Source organism: Delphinapterus leucas, unplaced genomic scaffold (genome assembly GCF_059928025.1).
Source record: "Delphinapterus leucas isolate spDelLeu-1000000601 "Yukka" unplaced genomic scaffold, BTC_Dleu_Yukka2 spDelLeu_asBTCV2_sq49, whole genome shotgun sequence".
Lineage (NCBI taxonomy): Eukaryota > Metazoa > Chordata > Mammalia > Artiodactyla > Monodontidae > Delphinapterus > Delphinapterus leucas.
The window spans coordinates 647,020-670,025 of NW_028322258.1; the positions used below are offsets into that span (position 1 = coordinate 647,020).

Below are 23,006 nucleotides of genomic sequence, written 5' to 3' on the forward strand. Positions count from 1 at the left end.
AACATTTGTTGTCTCTTCACTATGAGAGGACTTACATTCCTATCTCATTAACTCCAGGCTTGACTATTGTACTTACACTGAATTTGACCAATAAAATATGAACAGAAGAGGGATGAGGCACTTCCAAGGAAAATCTTTAAGAACCTTTGATGGTTCCATCATTTTATCTTTTCCATTTCCCATGAAAACAGAAATATATTTAACTGGGACTGGTCATCTAGCTCAGTTCCTTTAATAAAAATGAGAAGCACATCCACAGACAAACCATCATGAACATGTCACAATAATAGGAAATGCATCATTTTTATTTCCTTTTTTGTATGTGTCCCTGAAACTTTGTGGTTTATAACTTAAGCATAACTTAGCTAAGGCTGACCAATGTGAGTACACAATTTTTTGTTTATTTGTTTGTTTTGTATATATATTGTTCCAAAAAAGAGCAATGTTATTTTTCAAATTTTAGGTGCTTAATAATTATTTTTCCTATGACTGAATTTTGCTGTCATGTATTAAGTATAAACTTGCCATAGAATATTTAGATATATTGTTTTTCTCTATTTTGGTATTTAGGTTAAAACACAGTTACTCACATCTCTCAAACCTCATTATATCCCTAAGGAGTGTGTGGATGCATAGATAGATAGAGCAGTCTAATTTGAAAATTGAATCAAAATCTCTGAAAGAGGGACCAGATATTTGCATATTCATCAACCTTACTCAGATAAGTATAATGCACACCAAAGTTGTAGAACTGTTGTTAAATGCGATGATACCTAAATCTTTTAACCATTCATAAACATAAAAATACAATATGTCAGAAATAATTTTAGTTACTTGCCATGAAAAGCAAAGAAAATTAAAATGTATATGCAATGTATAGGTGTTTTTTATTCAGGACTATTTATCAAATATATATAATTTTATGTAATTTTATACATAAATTTCAAAATTATGCATTCTACATATAAAATTTTAGAATCTAAAATTAACGCATTTATCACTTGAATCTTTCAGAATTGTTTGTCAGAGTTTCTCTTCCATATCCTGTTTTTTCACTTGGAGTCATCTTCATTTCTTTCAACTAACAATTAAAGATTATTTAAGAACAAGATTTGTCTTCTCATTAGGGAGAAAAAATAAAGATTTATTAATTGCAAATTCCTCCTAATAAACATGTGGGGAAATTTACATTTTACAAGGAGATATCAATGTTTTTCCTTCTCTTTTTTACCTGTCCACGACTACTGTCCAAATAAGAATGACATATTAATTAAGCAAAATCAAGATGTTACCTATGAATCTCACATTTTGATAAAGATTGCTGTTCTTTTGATTACATTCCTCCTCAGCTTACCATTAACTTATCATTCACCTTCTCTCTTAACCAGATATGACATATTATGGAGATACTACTACAAAGAAATGATACAATTTAGAAGAAAATGCTGGATAGGTTTTAGGATAGGTTCTGCTGCTAACAAGAACAAAAATGTTATATACATTTGAAAAATTGTCAAAATAGCAAAAATTGTCAGGTCAAGATTTGAGTAAAATAAGAAAGCCACAGAGGTAACATACAAAAAGATAACATACAAAATATGCAGTAGAGTTTTAAAATTATATTGAGACATATCACAAAACACTTTAGACCAAGGTTCCTCAACCTTGGCACTATTAACATTTTGGATCAAATAAAGTTTGGTTGATGGGAAGGTTGTCCTCTATATTGCAGGATAGTTCACAGCATCCTAGTTTCTACCTACTAAATGTCAATAGAAAAAATCCTGTTGTGACCAAAAAAAAAAAAAAAAAATCCCATTGAGGGCAAATTAGCCCTCATTTAAGAACCAATGCTCTAGGTCAGTAAATAAAATTGAGGTTAAAAAAAATGTTTTTTAATTTCTGGAAATACATAACCTACAAAAATTGACACAAGAAGAAAATGAAAACTTAAACAATCCTTTACTCATAGTAACAAATTAAATAGTACTGAAGCCACTATCCTCATCCACAAAAATTCTCCCCCCCAAAATAATATTTCTAGATGGACCACTGCATAGAGGATTTCTACTGTGCCAACACAGCTAGACTGATACTGCCTTTTTACAGAATTCTCTTTCCTACATAATTACAGGTTAGCATGACCAAATGAAGCACTTTGCAAGAAATTTGGAAGGGAGAACTATGTAGCAGACACATTAATTTTACATTAGGAAGGTTTTTTGTTTGTTTCCGTTTCTTTGCTTTTATGGCTTCCAAATGGGCTGTGAAATTTGGAGCAAAAAAAATGATGAGTTCACAACACTAATTTTCCTGCCCAAATCTCTTATAAGGGAGCTGACTACCATAAAATAAAACCTCATCTTCTATAGACATAGTGCTCATATTTATAAAAGTCATACCTGTGTCAAAGAGTGTTTTTCCTATGTTTTCCTCTATGAGTTTTATAGTGTCTGGTCTTACATTTAGGTCTTTAATCCATTTGGAGTGTATTTTTGTGTATGGTGTTAGGTAGTGTTCTCATTTCATTCTTTTACATGTAGCTGTCCAGTTTTCCCAGCACCACTTATTGAAGAGGCTGTCTTTTCTCCATTGTATGTTCTTGCCTCCTTTGTCATAAATTAGGCAACCATATGTGTGTGGGTCTATCTCTGGTCTTTCTATCTTGTTCCATTGATCTATATTTCTGTTTTTGTGCCAGCACCATATTGTCTTGATTACTGTAGCTTTGTAGTATCGTTTGAAGTTGTGGAGCCTGATTCCTCCAGCTCCACTTTTCTTTGCAGTATTATTTTGGCTATTCAGGGTCTTTTGTATTCCCATATGAATGCGGTACTGATGAACATAGTGGCAGGGCAGGAATGTAGATATAGGGAATGGAGTTGAAGACACGGGGTGGAGGGGCAAGCTGGGGTGAAGTAAGAGTAGCATTGACATATATACACTACCAAATGGTAAATATTTAGCTAGTGGGAAGCAGCAGCATAGCACAGGGAGATCAGCTCAGTACTTTGTGATGACCTAGAGGGGTGGAATAGAGAGGATGGGAGGGAGGCTCAAGAGGGAGGAGATATGGGGATATATGTATGTATATGGCTGATTCACTTTGTTGTACAACAGAAACTAACACAGTATTGTGAAGCAATTATACTCCAATAAAGATCTATAAAAAATCATACCTAAATTATAAGATTAGAGAATTGAATTCTCAAGCTTGCAAGGCTTTTTATGATAAATTTAGGGTATTGATTGGGAAGGATTGGGGTCCTAAATATTAGGATAGAGGCATATGGAAAAATTCCAAATAAGATTGGAAAGTTGACTTTTAAACTCTGCTAAACTGCCTTTCTTTTAGAATTATCTCTTCAACCTCTTGTTTTAAAGACGTTAGTTTCCTCTTGTTTGAAGAAACTATAATTTCCTCCCCACTGAGACAGTTCTCTTGCAAGAAGAGACTGCTAATCCTCTCCATATCCTATCTCCAACAATTCTTAATGCTCCTACATCTATAACCAGAGTCAAGTTCCATCAGGGCCCAGAAGGTAATGTACAAAGTGTGACATGGAAAGTATTACACATACCAAAAATTTTTCACATATGATTTTAACATTCTACATTTACCAAAACCTAGGTAAACAAGTGAGAATTAATCCTAAGGTTTTTAGATTAAGGTAGAAGAAATACAAATTTGGCTCAGGCTGAGGAGAGCAATAAGGTCTCACTTAGCCAAGATTCTGGATTCAATATGTTAAATCAAGAAGATAGGAGTAGCTTTAACATTTTCCTTTGCAAATGACTAAAATCTGGGACCAAAAAGTGCTTACATTTAATTAAATTAAATGCTAGAAATTCCCTGTCATATTACTGAGGGATATAACCAAAGTCTTAGTGAGATCGGAACAGTAGAATGTATTTATGATGTCATATTTGTTTATTTATCTCCTAATGCACCCCTCAGGTGGATCAGAATACACTCTCTTCATTAAGTCTGGAAGAAATATATTCATGGGGAGTCCACAGTGTCCTTAATGAGCTCCTTTGTGATTACATATTTTTTTCTTTTTAAATATATATTTACTTATTTAGCTACTTCGGGTCTTGGGTGGGGCAAGTGGGACCTTCGCTGCAACCTGAGGGATCTTTCATTGTGGTGCATGAGCTCCTCATTACGACGAGCAGGCTTCTCTCTAGTTGTGGTGCACAGGCTCCAGAGCACACAGGCTCAGTAGATGCGATGTGCAGGCTTCTCTCTAGTTGTGGCTCATGGGCTCCACAGTGCACAGGCTCTGTAGTTTGCAGCACGTGGGCTATCTAGTTGTGGTGCACGGGCTCCGGAGTGCACGGGCTCAGTAGTTGCGACACACCGGCTCAGCTGCCCTGTGGCATGTGGGATCTTAGTTCTCCAACCAGGGATGGAACTCGCGTCCCCTGCATTCTTAACCACTGGACCACCAGGGAAGTCCCTGTGATTACTTTCTATTGTTCAGAAATATAAGCAGAAACTACTGTCATGGATCTGGGCTCCCAGAAATCAATGGGGATAATGGAATTCCAGGGTGGCAGATGGCAAATAGAGGCACTTAATCTCCAGAGATAAAATAGTAATGGTAACTCCACTGCAGAGCAGAGCTGAAGCAGGAATCAGAATGTCTATGCTGCAAAGATTTTGGTGTTGAATAGTTCATCATTATGTACCTAGAACTAAAATAAATGAGTAGTCTGTTAAATTTGTAAAAGTAAAAATTCCCAAATGTGTTAACCGTGATCTGTTTTAGAACACAATACAGTCACAGACATCCCTCAACCAGTTTACAGTAACCAGAGTCATTTTAATGAAAAGAAGACTGAGTCCACTTGAGGAAAGACCTAGCTATATAGCCCAAAATGGATATTGTTAATATTTCTCCTAGCTTTTCCCTAAAGACCTGCAAATATTTACCATGGTTACTATGAACTGGTGAAGGTGAAATTATCAGACTTTTCAAGGGCATTTGACATTGACTCTGACCTCCCACTGATGCCTGGAGATAAAAATAGAACTGTAATGTACTAGTCAGAAGAGAGGCTTATGAAGGTCACATAATCAATGGAGTGTGTCCATTTCATAGTAGACCCAGTGGACACCTAAACCCACACCGTGACTATCTTCTGAGTTCCAAAATACATAATCAGATAGCACATGCTCATCAGCGGACTTGGTTCTTTAACCCGTGGAAAGGGCTTTGTTATGGTAGGGAAAGCCTAGTGAAAACCCCTAGATCTTCCTTTACACATAAAATATAAAACCGGAAACAACATCACATCCCAAGAGGGATTTCAGAGATTAACGTCACTATCAAGCCCCTAAAAATGCTGGAGTTTATTCCTACCACAGCTAATTCAACTTACCTATTTTGCTTGTGCAGAGGACAGATGTAAATAACCATTATGAAATGAGATTATTGAAAATATAATCATGCAGTGATTCCAATTGCATCTGCTAATCTAGATGTAGTTTCATTGCTGGAGCAAATCATTACATCTCCTGTCAACTGATAGGCAATGATAGATGTGGACAATGCTTTTCTTCTCTAAACTTTTGAGCAAAGAGGTAGTTTGCTTTCAGCAGGTAGAGCCAGAAACACAATTGTACTATTCTAGCTCAGGGGTATATTAACTGTTAAGCGTTCTGTCATAGTCTAGTCTGTAATGACCTGAAACACCTCTCAATTCAAAAGGATGTCATGTTTATACATTACATTTATGATGCGGTGATTTTGCATCTGATGAAGAGGAAGTATCAGCAACTCTAGAGACTTTGACATGCATGTTAGAATGTTAGGAAGTATCAGCAACTCTAGAGACTTTGACATGCATGTTAGAGACTTTGACATGCATGTTAGAAGTTAGTCTGTAATGACCTGAAACACCTCTCAATTCAAAAGGATGTCATGTTTATACATTACATTTATGATGCGGTGATTTTGCATCTGATGAAGAGGAAGTATCAGCAACTCTAGAGACTTTGACATGCATGACATGGTGGGGTGTTGCTTCATGTTTATGTCATGTTTATACATTACATTTATGATGCGGTGATTTTGCATCTGATGAAGAGGAAGTATCAGCAACTCTAGAGACTTTGACATGCATGTTAGAATTTGGGAATGCATCCCACAAAATTCAGGGACTTGCCACCTTGGTGACATTTCTAGGGGCTCCATCTCATAGGAATGTTGAAATATCCCTTCCAAGATGAGAGATAAATTGCTGCATCTTGTCCCTCTACTATTGAGAAAAGTTTTAACAGTCTATGGGTCTCTTTAGATTTGGAATGCCACATATATCTCACTTTGCTGTATTATTCTTACTCATTTATTTAGTATCCTGAAAAGCTGCCAGTTTTGAGTGAGACTAAGTTTCTGCAACATGTCCATCTGCCAAGAAAGCTGTTCTGCTTGGACCATATGACTCAACGGATCCAATTTTGTTTTAAGTGTTTATGGCAGAAAACAAATGTATTGAACCTTTTGCAGGCTGGTATAAATGATTCACAGAATGGAGTTTTGGAATTTTGGAGAAAGCTATAATAGTTCCTACATATAACTTTCCTTCTGAGACATCACTTCTTTTTGATACCTTGCCTTAGCAAAGATGAAGTGCTTTATTTAACACAGGGCAGCCAGTTATCATAAAGCCTGAGACGCCCATCATGAACTGGGTTTATCTCAAGGAAATCAATTGCTGCTAAGAAAGTACATGGATACAAAACTTCAAATTTACAAAGTTCTATACAGGATGGAGGCTGACTTTTGCAATACTTTAATTTTTTTTTCGGTTAAAGGAAAATAATTTTTATATTCAAATGCATATAAGTCTTAAGCAACTTACAGAATTTACTGTTGGAGTAAAAATGATTTTGGGAGCAAGACAAGCACCTCAAAGAGGAGAAGCAAAGATTAAAGAATTGGGGGCTTCCCTGGTGGCGCAGTGGTTGACAGTCCAACTGCCGATGCAGGGGACGCGGGTTCGTGCCCTGGTCCGGGAAGATCCCACATGCCGCGGAGCGCCTGGGGCCCGTGAGCCATGGCCGCTGAGCCTGCGCGTCCGGAGCCTGTGCTCCGCAACGGGAGAGGCCACAACAGTGAGAGGCCCGCGTACAGAAAAAAAAAAAAAAAAAAAAGAATTCGGAGCCGCTGTAATCAAGGCAGGCTCTGCCTCCCAGATACCCTGCTCCTGAGCTGTGTTCTTTCCCAACAAAGCCTGCTGCCTGACAGCACCAGACCCTGTGCAGAAAAAAAAAAAAATTGGTTTATTTGTTTTGTTTAAGTAAATCAATAAACGACAAATGGTCTTGAATAAGGAGGGAAGGGGGCAGGGCACAACCTTTAAAAGAATGATATAGCCATAGGACATGACAAAAACTGTTTAGAACCAACCTGGTCCAAGATGGCGGAAGATTTGACTCCCAGTGGACCTTGGGCTTCATTATATGCTCATTGTAATACATTAGCATGCTAAATGACACACCCACCAGCACCATGACAGTTACGAGGCTGACTATAAAAGACCAAAAAGTGGGCGGTGGCCCAATTCCTGGAAATCCCCATCCCTTCCCCCAAATAGTTGGAATAATCCTCCGACTCATTAGTCTATGAAATTACTCACCCCTATAAAAACTGACAACCCTGTACCCTGGGGCCTCTTACCTTCAGGGATGGCCCACACTCTGTGGAGTATGTATCTCCCTGAATAAACCTTCTTTCACTTTACTATAGCTCTCTCTTGAACTCTTTCCTGTGCGAAGCCAAGAATCCACACTTGGCAGCCGTCCCAGGGACTCGCCTGAGACCTGGGACGTGACCATCTTCTCGCACTCCACTTTATCTCCTGCAAGTCTGAATTGAAATAATAAATATTAAATTAGCTTTCTTCTAAAGGGATTTTTACATTTTCTTTAGTTTATGATAAGCCTAGAATGTGTGGTAACTTGGAATAAGAAAAAAAGAAAGATTTGAACGCAAAAGGCTGTGATGAACTACAAGGGGATGATTGGGTTCTATGGATAAACTGAGGAAGATAAGGATGCCAAAGATTCCACAGTTAAGTCATTTGCTGTTTTGTGTTTGGTTATGAGTTCTCTCCTGTGTGGTCAGGTCACTGGAAGTTGCTGTTCTCTTGCTCTCTGTACATCCCCAGCTAGACCAGTGCCTGGGGTCTAGCTACACCCTACTCACATGACTGACCTTCCTACATACTGTCCCCAGGCCCCAGCTAGAGATTGTTCTTATCAAAGAGGAGGTGAGGGGCATGCCCGCTGCTAGTTTCCCTGGTAACCAATGAGCTAACCTGACTTCAATTCCCCCTATAACTGCCAATCTCCTCTTCCCCCCAGGAGCAAAGACTGGCACCATGTGCTGCCCACCATCTGCTGCACATGGTGGGGTGTTGCTTCAGAAGTATAAGATCCCGCTATCCATTAAACCATTGATGTCTCTGTCACTGACTCCGGGCTCTTTCTTTGTCTTGAAGCTGGGCAACTACAGGCCTTGAAGGCCAGTGGGGTGCAACCCAACACCTCCTTAATGCCCATATTTTGTTTACTGAATACAATCAAAGTTGTTATTGACAATTTGGAGAGTAATGCAAAGGACACATTAGTGGTAGGATGTCAGCAGTTGCAAAAAATAAGCCTCAATTTTGGTGATTTCAGATTGAGCTGGAATAGAGCTCCCTTGGAAAATTTTAAAGTATATTTATAATAATAAAACCAACAACAATAGTGGTAGTTGTAATAATATAAACAATGATAATGACTGCCAACATTAATGCACGCTATCTGACTCAGGTATTGTTGAAGTGCTTTACCTGGATTATCACTTAATTATCACTATAATGTATGAGGTAAAACTGTTGTTCCCTCTGTTTTCAGTGAAGAATTTGAGTCACCAAAAATTTAAGAAACTTGCCAAAGATCAAACTTCTTACAAATGAAAGTCGCAGAGAGTCAGAGTTGGTAGACTTAGCTAATCACCCCTACACTAGTATACTCTCCATTTACAGAAATGAGGGGAGAGGGAACTTAGCCTTTGATTTATATTAATTGATAGAGTAATTCTAGAACACTGAGCTTCTGTGGGTTATGAATGCTATATTTGTGTTTATTTTGTATGTATTTCCTACCTTTTAAGATTATTTTTCATTTTATTTATGTGCGACAGAATTGTGTCATGAAATAAATATCACTAGAAATATATTTCTCATACTGTCAACTGGTTGCCAAGTCACGTACTTATAACTGTTTAAAACTGAGCAAGTACTATTATGTAAACAGATGTTTCATCCTCCATAAGACTGGTGATTTATGAAATACATTTTGTAATAAGTTAAGAAGACTGTAGAAATATCACTTCCCCATAAATGAAACAAAAGAATCAATTTATTACACAGAAAATGGGTAATGTGGAAATTGGATTCTGTGACAACTCATTGAACAAACAATCATGAGCAACCACAATAAAATGTAATTTCCTTTACCTTAAATTCTTTAAAGTTAGCAGTTAAAGCTGGGATTCTCATATATGCCATTCCATATCTTCCAAGAAAATGATTTTGTGTGTCAAATATCTGTAGCAAGGATAATTCATGAGCTGAGATTTTAAGGGTGAAGAAACCAATGAAAAGTTGCACTGGTGTTCCTTTGCTTCAGACTTATAACTGCACAATGTTAATTTTTTTTCAGTTTTGTGTGAGCTTATGTAGTGACAGGAAAGCATAATATAATCAAGACAGCAGGGAGCTTCTCTCTACAACTCGAATGAATTTACATTTGTCCATTATGTAAATGATTCTTCACCATTTTCCTATTTGCCTATTTGAAGTAGCGTCAGAGTGAATTTCCATGTGCGCTTATGAAAGTGTTTTCAAAGTCTTTCTACAATGATACAAAAATACTCATTTTTTCATTAATATTAAGATAAGTTACTGGTGTATTTCTATCAGAAATAAGAAATTGGTCAAATGTGTTCTTATTTTCTTTATTTATCTTGTATATGATTTATCCTGCAAAGCTAAGTCTGTTAATAGATTTATTTCATAACCTGAATTAGCCATGATTATAGTTTTAATAGTTGGAGGTCATTAAATACTTTTTATAATGTTTTTATAATAATTAGTAAATCCTCTAAAGTTTTCACTTAAAAGGGTGTGAAAACTATGTGTTAAATAAGAACAAAAATAAAATAAAAATATTATCACATCTATGACAGATATCTTTAATCAATAAATTCTAGAAATTTATCAAATAGAAAGTTTCCAGCCTCTGCAAGTTTTGAATTATATCCCTCTTGTTTTATTCTCTTGTAAGATAAATATAGTTGAATGAATTTTGCTATAAATATGAAAAATACTTTCAACCCCAGAAGTTAAAGTGCATTTTAAAATGAATGCTTTTCAACATATTTCATTTAATAGTCAACTTTAATTTTGACTCAATGAATGCCATATATTTTTTATTCCTGAAATTTAGTTCACTTTATAGCAGTTGCACAAGTAGTCACTCAGTCAGTGCAATTAATAACATACGGCAGGCAAGTAGTAAAAGTGTTTAAACCATTTATTTTCTTTAGTGCAGACTTGGGGAGGTTTGCTATGGCACAGATTTTTCACTAGTAAGCAAGTTTCTGTTCAGTAGTGTATATGACATTTTTTTCTGAGTTTATTGTCCAAAGGATAGTCTAAGCTCACAGCTCCATCCTCCTCAATGAATACTTCTCCCAAATTGCTCATCTACTTTTATGCTTTAACTATCACGTTTGTGGCCACAAACCTCATATTAACAACCAGTGCTCTAATTTTTTGTTTCTCTAATTATCTATTCAAAGCTACCTTCAAGGTATCTCCACTTTCATTTTCTCCCAACCACACAAATTTAATAGTCATAAACAAAAAGCTGTCTTTCTATTGCTCTTGTGCCTCTTCTTACCCTAGACTTTTCTTTTGCATCTGTAGATCATGCCCAGTCTGCCCTCTGCCCAGACTTGAAGTCTTCAATTTCTACTTCAGTGTCCACTTACATCCAGTACCTTCCATTGCTCTACTCTGGGCTTGTGTTCCTGCTTTAATTTGTTTCACAAAATGCCTTTATTTTGTAGTACCTCTGTCATCAAACTAAATCCCTTAGGCATCTAAGACTTTTCTGTAACTAGCAGAATGAGTTCTTTTCAGAGTCATGCTTATTTCTTATAACTATGCAAACCAACACCTTTAGTTAAGTCATCTTTATCAATACTACTCCTCCCCTTGTATCTCCTTCTACACACACACACACACACACACACACACACACACACTTTATTCATATCGGCAACTATTCCTTTCCTCATTTTATGCCTCACATGGGCAACCGTTTCTAATATGCTCAACTAATTCAAACCATATATTTTACTCTAAAGGTTGCTTAAGAATTTTCTTGCAAATTCTGAATTGCTTATGCTTAAATATTTCAATTCTTGATATTCTCTTTTTACTACCTCATCCACTGTGTGATGCATGGTGACCTGGAATTTAAGGAAAAATTGTAGAAGGATTTTCTAGAGGGTGGATGTTTTCTTTCATTTAAATTTTAATTAAATACATTGACATTATTTTAACACAATAGCACTTGTTTAAAAATGTTTCCTTATTTATAAATCAGTTAGATAGAATAGTAAAGGTCATAAAAACCAATTGTAATAAAACTATAAATTTCAGGATTTCTATGGGAACCTAATGCAAAATGTAATTCAGAAGAGGATATATGAAAGCAGATTCTGTAGAAATTCTCTGAGTTCAAATATGTCATTGTAGATTTTCACTCTGCTTCCAAATGACACAAGCGTGATATAAAGTGAACCTCTTTAAGTTTTTTATCATTTAAATTTGTGAATTTATTATCCATTCCAGCTTTTTAGTGTTTTTTAAAGACGTGGGTGGGATGCAGGCATTACTTCTTGCACCATTTTGGCTTCATACCACTAGATTTAAGCATTTAACAGTTGGAAGCCTCTTACGTGTTCATTTGTAGAAAATGAACTAGGGAGGATGGTTTCACAGTGACTCTCCTGCCTTCTCTCTGCTCCAAGTGGAACATCTGCTGGAGGTATGTGCATTCTTTCTGCAAAGACATGATGTCCTTGTACCCATTTTCAATTTCGTAATGATTGTCAGTGAGAACTGGTGAAGCGTGAAGTAGAGAGTGCAAGTTTGGTTGTCAGGAACAGCAATGATCTGTGCTAGATAGGAAGGTTGGATAGGAAGATAGAGGTTAGATAGGAAGAAAGGAGTTGATGTATTAAAAACGGTGCTGGATTGAGGTCCTCTGGAAACCAAATTGGAGACATTTATTTGCATGAGATGTATCAGACGGTGCTCTTAGTCACAATTGCCATAAAGGAAAGGAAACAATGAGAGTTTGAACCTTGATGTAGTTGAAATAGAGGTTTCATTCACTCCTATGAGAAGCTCTAGAGTTTGTATGGCCAAATAGACTACAAGATCAAAATGAAAAATTGCAATAATGACATAGTCAGGAAATTAAAAAGAGGAAAGAAAGAAAGAATGAATGAAAGGGAGAAAGATTGAGAAGAGACTAGTGAATAGCTGTAAAACTAATCAAATTGAAAAGGAAAAATGTTTTAAATGAATAAAAAATCATAAATATCATGAAAAATAAATTAAAAATCATAAACTGTATATATTGGCAGAGCATAACAGGAAATATCTCATAAAACTTTGTGCACTGCACTAAATTTGGGTATCTTCACATAGTAGAAATCTATTTTAGTATTAACATAAAATTTCATGTTGTAAAGCCTCCTAAATAACCATTAACAAGATATAAGGACACATTTTTAACAGAATTAACTTGTAATTTTTAATGCCTGGATTTAGGAATAGTAAAATAAATACTGGGTTTTGATAAGCCCAGTGGAACACCAGGATATTTGAGAAGATAAAAAATTATTAATTTTAGTCATGAATTAAATTAATCAATACGTAAAATATCTACTATGACATTAATAACACTCAAATACAACTGATATTTTTCAGGCAGTATAGACCTTTCTTATTTTCCCTATTTTGCAACTTTTTGCTCTTTTTCAATTTTTAAAATTTATTCTTTTGTTTTTTTCCATCTGCCTCTTTCTAATGTTTATTATTGAAGCTAGATTTATGGATGTCAAAGGAACATATTAAAACCCACAAAATTTAGTAATAATGACTCCTCTGAAAATATGAAGTAAAGGCCAAATGCTGTTGAGTGGCATGTAGATGGAAACTCAAGAAAAAATAGTATTTATTATAAAATTAAGCTTATCATCAAATTTGTAAACATGTAAATGGTGTTAGAGACAAGATTTTTCTGTCAGTTTCTCTATATCAGTAGAAAAGGCAACAAGTGCAGAAAAATAAACAAGCAACAACGATGACCTTCCACATGCTATCTGCGCTCTCAATATTTTTGTACTTATTTGACATAGCAAACTCTTAATGAAATGCATGCTGGGGTAAGGAAGGGCGCTGGGGCAGATCGTTGTAACACTCTGCTGGTAAATAACATTGCTCCCCTCCTAATTCTAAGAATCATTCGGTTTCTCTAAGGAAATATATATATTTTGTTGTTGTTGTTATTGTTTGTGGGAGGAGGATGAGATGTCAATTTTGAAGCAATGGAAAAGAAGGAAAGATGTAAAGATAAAAACTGGAAAGACTAATTCCAGAACTGATTTTCAAAATTGCCTGAGAGAAATAATCTATATTGTCAGAAATCAGGATAGTTATTTCCTTTGGGAGTTGCTACCAGAAGCAAAGATGAAGGAGGCTTCTAGACTAAAATGTTTAACAAAATTAGTGTACCCCCTAGAACAGTAGCTCATTTTTTTTTTTTTTTTTTTCAGTACACGGGCCTCTCACTGCTGGGGCCTCTCCCGTTGTGGAGCACAGGCTCCAGACGCGCAGGCTCAGCGGCCATGGCTCACGGGCCCAGCCGCTCCATGACATGTGGGATCTTCCCGGACCGGGGCACAAACCCGCGTCCCCTGCATCAGCAGGCGGACTCTCAACAACTGCACCACCAGGGAAGCCCAGTAGCTCATTTTTAATGCTTCAAGAATACTTAAAAATAATTTTTTAATGATTAATGTAAACTATGGAAATAGCACACAAAATAAGTACACAACTAATCATGGTAATTCATACCTGTTTTTTTGTTGTTGTTGTTTTTGTTTTTTTTGGCTGTGCCATGTGACTGTCAGGATTTTAGTTCCCTGACCAGGGATTGAACCCAGGCCCCCTGCAGTGGAAGCCCAGAGTCCTAACCACTGGACCACCAGGGAATTCCCTCATGTCTGTATATTCTAATCATGTGATAGAGAAGATTCTAAGATATTCCCCTAAGATCCCTGCACTGTAGTGTAAATGACTTATATAATCTCCTTCTCTTGACTGTGGGTGTAGTCTGGAATATAATGGGATATCACTTCTGTGATTAGTTTACTAATAAGCTAACTGTGTGTTATGCAGAAGGGAGATTATTCTTGTGTGGCTGACCTAATTATGTAAGCTTTTAAAAGAAGGTGAAACATCAGAGATGGAAGAACACAAATGAAGATGAGAATTCCATCAATAGTCTATCATAGAAATCAATTAATGAAATTTATTTTGAGTTCATAGATTTTTATTTTATTACATTTTCTCTTTAAAATTTTAATCTAATTATTATTGTTAATTATTATAGGTACAATTATCTTATTTTATTAATTTCAACTCTTACCTTTCTAATTTTCTCTCTTCTACTTTCTTTGGGTTTAATTTGATTTTCTTTTTCCAGCATCTTAAGGGAATAATTTAAGTCATTGTATTCATAATTCTTTTTTTTCTAATATAAATACTTAAAGACACATATCTCAAGACTGTTTTAGCTCTATTGAACAAATTTTGATCTACTGTGTTTCCATATTTACTCATTAAAATATTTTCTATTTTCCTGAGTATTTTTTTGTCCCAAGTGTTATTTGTAAGTGAATTGTTTAGTTGAATATTTTCTAATTCACTTGAATATTTTAATATGCCCCTTTTTGTGAATTACTAATTTAATTATGCTGTATAAATGGACTCATACAATATGTCCTATTTGTGGATGTCTTTTTATATCTGGAATAAAATTTACAAGGTTTTTCTATATTGTAGCATGTATCATTACTTAATTCTTACAATGAATAATATTTCATTGTATGGATATAACACATTTTATTTGCTCATTTATCAGTTGATGGACATTTAGATTATTTCTACTTTTTGTCTATTAATAAACCATGCTGCTGTGAAAAAGTGAAGAGAAGTTATGGTAGATATATGTTTTTATTATTCATAGGTATATACATATGAAAATACCGAGGAGGGGAATTTCTGGATTATATGGTAACTCTATTTTTAACATTTTGAGAAACAGCTGAACTATTTCCCATGGAGTCTGTATCATTTTACATTCCTACCACCAATTTCTCAACATCCTGGCCAGCTAGTTTTATGATCTGTCCTTTTGACTTTAGTCATCCTAGTAGGCATTAAATAGAGAATATACTGTGAATATCCGACTATATCAGTATCAGAGATGATCATGTGCTGTGTGTCATTTAAATAGAGTATATTATATCGATAGTTTTTACGTATAAAACTGCCAATGCATTCTCTGGATGAAGCCCATTTAGCCGTATATACTTATTTTTATATATTGTTGGATTCATTTTTTATATATTTGGATTCATTTTATATATATAAATGAATATATATATTCATTTTTTGGATTCATTTTATATATATAAATGAATATATATATTCATTTTTTATATATTGTTGGATGCATTTTTTCCAAGTATTTTTTGAACATTCTTTGTCTATATTCATTAAGAATATTGGTCTATAGATTGCTCTTATAATGTCCTTATACTAGATGGAAAATAGCCACCTGTCTTATTTCTATAGCAAGGAAATATTTTTTCACACTAATTCATGAACTCATTCTGTTCTATCATGATACATGCAGAAATAATGCAAATTTATATTAACATAGGAAAATTAATCATCATTATCATGAGGTGTTTCTTTTCAATGAAAGAGAAGCATGTAATTTCCATGTGCAGATGCACATTTAATGGGATCAGCTGTATGGTGATGGACAGAAACTACATTTTTGGTGGTGAACATGTTGAAAAGTATGCAGAAGTAGATAATACCATGTTGTACACATGGAACTTACATAATGTCATAAACTGACATTACCCCAATAAAAAACAAATCTAAAAAAAGCACACTTAAGAAGAAAATTACTGTCTTGCTTTATGGTGCTTTTAAAAATGATTTTCCTCCTTCAGTGTTGTTACTTCAAATCTAATAAATTTAAGATGTATATGTAGGGTAGTGTTTATATCTCATATGTGGTTGGCCCATAAATATTATTTAAAATATGCACAGTTTTACATTAGGGTATTATTTCCTGACCTCTCAACTAAAGTTTATAAATAACTGATTCTGACATTCTGTACATTGTAATATAAATGAGCATGGGGTACGATATCAACCTCTTACCATAACTGATCATTAACACTCAAGAATGTTTTATGTTGGAGTGGAAAAGAGTTGGCTATCATTGAATGGAAAACAGAAACATGATTATACTTAGAAAATAAAGGCAGTAAATGGTTCATTTGCTCTCTTTCCATTTGCAGAATTGTAATAAAAATGCCAACTAGATGGATATTTAGGCAAAAGTACATTGCAATGAAGGTCAGATTACAAGAGGAGCTGCATTAATATACAACATTTTTGTTTGAGCCTGCTTTTCTATTTCAATTTCAAGAGTACTTGGGTATTTTAATTTCAGTTATAGATACCCATTTAGCAACTCTCTTTTCTATAAAATAAATGTTAACACTTCTAAGTTATTCCATTTTACCATGTTTTCTTAGATTTTAATCTTAATATTAAAAAAAAATCACAACATTTGAAAGAAGTTACAGTCCTGTATATCACACAGAGTACTGAATGCCTTCTAGTTCACACATTAAGCTGCTGTAGCAGCAGCTGCATAGGATTTAGCACAACATATGGTGTTGATTCTTTCTCCTTTTTAATGAAAATCTGATTTATAAATCTCTTGCAACAAACTGGTGGTGAAATGTTTAGCAAAGCTATAACACATATTACTTGATATTTAAAAATGCCACCTTTTTTTCTCGTGAGCAAAATGATGACAGACGTATGAAGGTATGCTAAAAGAGGAGCGGAAATAAAATGGAAGGGAAGAATGAGAAAAAATGTAGAATTACAAGGTAATAACTAATACTCCCTAAAATGAGTCTCATAAAATAATGTTATTTTTATTGGTTAAATAATTATTTGCGCTGTAATTTTAGAGTTTTTAAAAATATTTTAAAGTATTAAGGTTGTAGTAAGGTGTTTTGTGTGTTTTATTGAGGGAGGGTAGAGAGGTAGTACAGCAGCTAAAGAAAAACTACACTGTTTCAGGATGTGTTAGAATGCTTTGTAAGACATTTCAAATAAATGTTCTTAATATGAACAATATCAATTTTTAAAATATAGAAAAATTGTATTAGCAATTAAAATAAAACGAAAAGTGTCATACAGGCTCTAGCTATACATATTCCAAGAAACAAACCTTGATGAAGATTGCCTTTCTTATTCATCAGTTCCTATTTTTCTATGCCCATGGCATTTATTCTTTCTAGAAATTAGCTAGTGACTTGATATCATCTCATGTAAGAACTGATTCGGACTAAAATATTTTCCTTATATTCTTGAAGATTCCCTGTTATGGTACCTGTAATCTTTCCACTTAGATGAGGGACTACTTAAAACATCTTCCAATGAAAATATATTTATCAAGAGGAGATTTAAGAAGGGAGAAAACCATCCTTTACCTCTAAAGTGATACAATGCAGGTGTTTTAAGGAAAAATAGATTTTCCTTATACATACATATATGCAGAGAAGCTTGATTCTCAATCTAAGTTTTAATCCTCATTACAACTCAAAACTAATATTTTGTTTATTAAGATGCTATCATAAGCTGTGCTAGCAGCCCTTCTCGAAAACAACACTTACATCATCACCAGTGGTGGTATCTTATTTTTTAATGTCACTGGTAGATTACAGACTGGGAATTAGATGTGTTTTTTTATAACCATTTACTTAGTGCCAAGTATTCATATGTTGATGCAGTCTGAGCTTGAGAACGTTGGGAATGACAGTTTCTATTTTCAGGCTAATCTTTTCTCTCTGTTGACCAAGTAACCTTTCCAGTCTTCACTTCCTCTTTATTCAGAATAAGTCCCCATCCCCCAATTCCTGACAAAAGAGAGCCTCGATATTCTGGAATAATCTTCCTCACCCTAATTTAGATGTGTCAAACCATGTCTGAATACTAGAGTGAGCGTGATTCAGCCACAAGCTGGTAACTCCACTAAGACTAGTGAAGTCAATATTAGACCCCTAAGAAATAAAGCATTTAGGGCTAGCAAAGAAGAGATTTTTAAAAAAGAAAAATACTAATATCTATTGCTGACTAGTGAATTTTTATTCATTTTATTTATAATAAACAACTTAGATCTTATTATGCCAATTGATCTTATTAAGCCAATTAATAACGCTGGTACAATATTTATAGGTGTTTCTAACAGAATTCATTTTATGTATAAATGGCCAGTCACTATTCTTGTTCTCATTATTACTACCGTTATGCCCATCCTCACTGAACACAAATAATTTACAGTAATCTGTGATCTCTCTAGAAAAGGAAATGGCATTAAGGGAAATCACAGATCGGCAGAGAGGAAATTAATTAAATATTAAATTAAATCTTGACAGCAAGCTTTCAGAGGCAGCAAAAAATCTCCATTGATGATACAAAGCAAATACACTTAACATCTTTCCTCATCTGTAGTATCTCAATAGATACTATACAGATCTAATACAGACCTAGATAACAGATCTAATGATCTGTCACATGAAACACCTGCTCCAAAGTTTCTTTTCTCCCAACTCCTAAAAACATGAGTTCTACAACCCAAGCTAGTAGGTAGATTTTTGCCCCTTTTTTTCTTCTCTCACATTGCTTAAGAGGCTTTCTACTTCAGTTGTCTGTAACTCCAGAGTAGTTTAAGTTATTCAACTTTTTCTGAATTTCATTTTAGTGCATCTCAAGAGGCTGACATTGATCAGACTCAGAGAATCTATCTTTTAATTCAAAGCCTGGGTAAAAATCTGTAAATGCCTGTGCGTGAATGCATAGTTAGGGTCAATATTACTTTTTCAGTACCCATACCTTTACACTGCACCTGACGTGTTGCGCTGATAAACACTATCAGGTATTCTAGTTTGCAAAAACTGTAAGGACCACTTCAAGGGCATCTCTGGGAAACTAGCTATTGGAACTGTCCTCAAATTTACCCTGCTGAGGCTAAAGTTTTCTTATCTATAAAATACTCTTCAGGGACTTACTTGGGGGTCCAGTGGTGAAGACTCCATGCTTCTACTTCAGGGAGCACAGGTTCAATCCCTGGTCAGGGAGGAAAGATCACGTATGCCATACCATGCAGCCAAAAATAATAATAATAATAAAATACTATTCATTACTTAATTAAAAAAATAATGGGGGAAGCAGTAAAAGCCCTCAATTCCAGAGGGTGAGAAAGCTTGGGGATAGAGAGCTGTGAAGTTCTTTTAATTAGTCCAGCACAGAAAGACTGATTTACCTAGAAATACCATTTGCTTAGTTTTCATGAAGTGCTTACTTCTGCATCTATGACCCTTTCTTCCAACCCCAGGCCCTCTTTGCCCCCGTTTGACAGCTGAGTCCTCTTCACTTGGTTCTGGATTCCAAGGCCAGGCCAGTCTAGATGGGATCTCTCTCACCTGAATATGAAAGTGATGATGATTCATATTGGACCTAACTCAGTATACATGAAGACACCGCTGGTAGAATCTATGTTTGGCCATAGTTTGGCACTTCCGGTAGAACAATACTCAGTAGCCATCCAGATTGCACTGGCCATTGTGCAGGATTTTTGTTCCAGAAAGTTGGAAAACTTACAGCAACAGTAGGCTGCTGGCCATCTTCTTCAGATTTACCAGTCAAAGTAACTATGTGCAAATCAACTGAGACAGAGTTGATAAAAGATATAAAGAAAGCAGGAAGACCTGATTCAGAAATGAGCAAATAAAGCAGCACCTGAAATCAGCAATATAATTGAAGCAGCAACAGAATTTATCAAACAGGACATTGTGATGTTCAGTGGATTTGTGAGAGGCTATTTGCTAGGCCTTGCCTCTTAAGGACATGAGTGTTCTGTCACAGTGGATTCAACCTGAGAGGAGAAGGGGTGGTAACATGATGATGTCTCTACAGTTCCAGACACCAGATTCTCCAGGGTGTGAAGAAAAAAGTAGTTGGGCAAAATGGAGCTCACAACTTACTGTTTGTCTTCTGACAAATCCTGCAGCGCAGCCAAAAAATAAATAAAGTGAATCCACTTTAAAAAATATATATGTTTGCAATAAACTAAAAGGATTGTAATGCCCTTTTGTGGAAGGTCTTAGAAATAATAGAATTATTGAATATATTAAATAGATTCTACTGATATAAAATACTAATAATGGGGGGAAAATCACTGCTGTTCTAGTCTCTGTGACATAATTAGTGCACCTTGTATCTCCCAAATCTTACCATTCTGTTTCTCTTGCAGGACCAGAATACGGTGCTGCCCTTTGCATTCTCTGCTTCCCAGCACAGAAAACACTGGCAAAGAACAGGCAAGGAAGCTGGACATTTAAGCCACTCTAAACTACAGATTATTCTTGAAGGAGAATCCTTTAAGGAACTGAGTTTTTGGTTTTACATGTATAGTAATGAATATATACAACTGAATTTTACAGTTATTTTTAAACAGTTGTATAAATGTTTTCTTAACTGAGAGATGACTGATTTTACTTTTTCTGTTTTCACTTGTATTCATTATGACGTTTTTAAAATTATAAGCCTTGAATCAATATACTTATGTGAGTGTTGATAAGAGTAGTCATTTCTAAGCTTGTTTGTCTCATGCCATAATATATACACATATTTCAAGATATTGAATTTATAGAAAATATATAGAAAAATATATGGAAGTGAATATTTAGAGAAAAAATCACTACTGATCACACCTCGTCAAATTATAAGATATGACAATTTCCCCTAACTACTCTCAATACAAATGCTATTAATGCATTTGTACATGCAGTGAAACTTTTTTTTTTTTTTTTTTTTTTTTTGCGGTACACGGGCCTCTCACTGTTGCAGCCTCTCCCGCTGCGGAGCACAGGCTCCGGACGCGCAGGCTCAGCGGCCATGGCTCACGGGCCCAGCCGCTCCGCGGCATGTGGGATCTTCCCGGACCGGGGCACGAACCCGTGTCCCCTGCACCGGCAGGCGGACTCTCAACCACTGCGCCACCAGGGGAGCCCTGCAGTGAAACTTTTGAAAATTCATGTAGGAAAATTATATCAGACAGCTCACAGATTAGATTGTACAAATATTGAGTACATTAATGATAATTCATTAAAAACAATCCTAGGTAAAAACAGTAATAAGATGTCGGTATTAAGCCAATCCTTTGAAGTAAAAAGTAATGGCATATAGGGTGTTAATAGATATTAGAGACATAAATTAAAGTGATTGGGCTAACTAAGGCTATAATGCCACACTAGCAATTCAGATTATTATGAGTGTTTTGTAGTGTCAGCCTGGGAATGCTCAAGGAAGTATATTCCAAACTTCCTTAATGATAACTGTCACCAGACTAGATAGCTAAACGTAATGATTATCAGACCTCTGCCCCAAGAGATTCTCATTCAGTAGATTGTATTGTGACATTGTTATCTATAGTGTACCTGTAGTCCTCCTGGGGACTCTTCAGGCAAGCTTGAAAATCACCAAGGCTAAGAGGTCTGTGACCTTGGCACACTCTGAGCCTTTTAATCTTCCTCATTTGTACTTAAAGTTTGTGAAATAGGTTATAATTGTCAGATTATATAAACTATTTGTTTTATTTTACAGCATTTGCTCACCGAACAACTCTGTGAACTACTTGATATATATTTCATACATTCTTTACTTGGATTTAAGGGTGCACATGCGTTCTCAAACTTAATGTGCATGAGGATCACTTGGACAAATCATTAAAATGCAAATGCATGCTCTGCCACCTAGATTTTGATTCATTTGGTCTCTGATGGGACCTAGGAATTCACATTTGAAATAAGCACTCCTGCTGATTCTGATGAAAATGCTGTACAGATTATATATTCAGAAATCCCACTGTAGAGGACTGATGAATTAAAATCGCAGTGACTGTAGGAAATCCACCTAAATCTAAACAAACCCTGTGGAAATACTTCTGTGTTTGGAGCTTCCTACCAGCTGCCAACGTATTACCTGAATTTTACTAGAAATGGTGCACTTGAATGTCATAAGACATTATCTTTATTCATTGGAATTATTTTGAGATTCATTCTATTTAAAAGACACTACAAGGAGGGCTTCCCTGGTGGCGCAGTGGTTGAGAGTCCGCTTGCCAATGCAGGGGACACGAGCTCGTGCCCCGGTGCGGGAAGATCTCACATGCCGCGGGGCGGCTAGGCCCGTGAGCCGTGGCCGCTGAGCCTGCGCGTCCGGAGCCTGTGCTCCGCAACGGGAGAGGCCACAACGGTGAGAGGCCCGCGTACCACAAAAAAAAAAAAAAAAAAAAGACACTACAAGGACAGAACTTCTAGGTGATTTAATTAAGACAAAACTCCTATTATTTGCTATTTAGGTAAACTATTTTATTTTTAATGTCCAAGCAAAATAATTGTTTGCAATTGTAATTATACTCTTTACCAATGTATCAAAAACTCCACAAAGAAACTGGTATTATATTTTCCTACAGGAAA

The 23,006-nt window shown here is 35.6% G+C and overlaps 1 protein-coding gene and 1 pseudogene across 1 annotated transcript in view; one reads left to right on the top strand and one right to left on the bottom strand.

Annotated features, from left to right (window-relative positions):
* The window catches only part of LOC149743930 (uncharacterized), a 213,828-nt gene that overhangs the window by 117,838 nt on the left and 72,984 nt on the right, over positions 1 to 23,006 (bottom strand). The gene's annotated exons all lie outside the window — the stretch shown is intronic.
* LOC149743931 (FUN14 domain-containing protein 1 pseudogene) lies at positions 16,019 to 21,679 on the top strand (annotated as a pseudogene).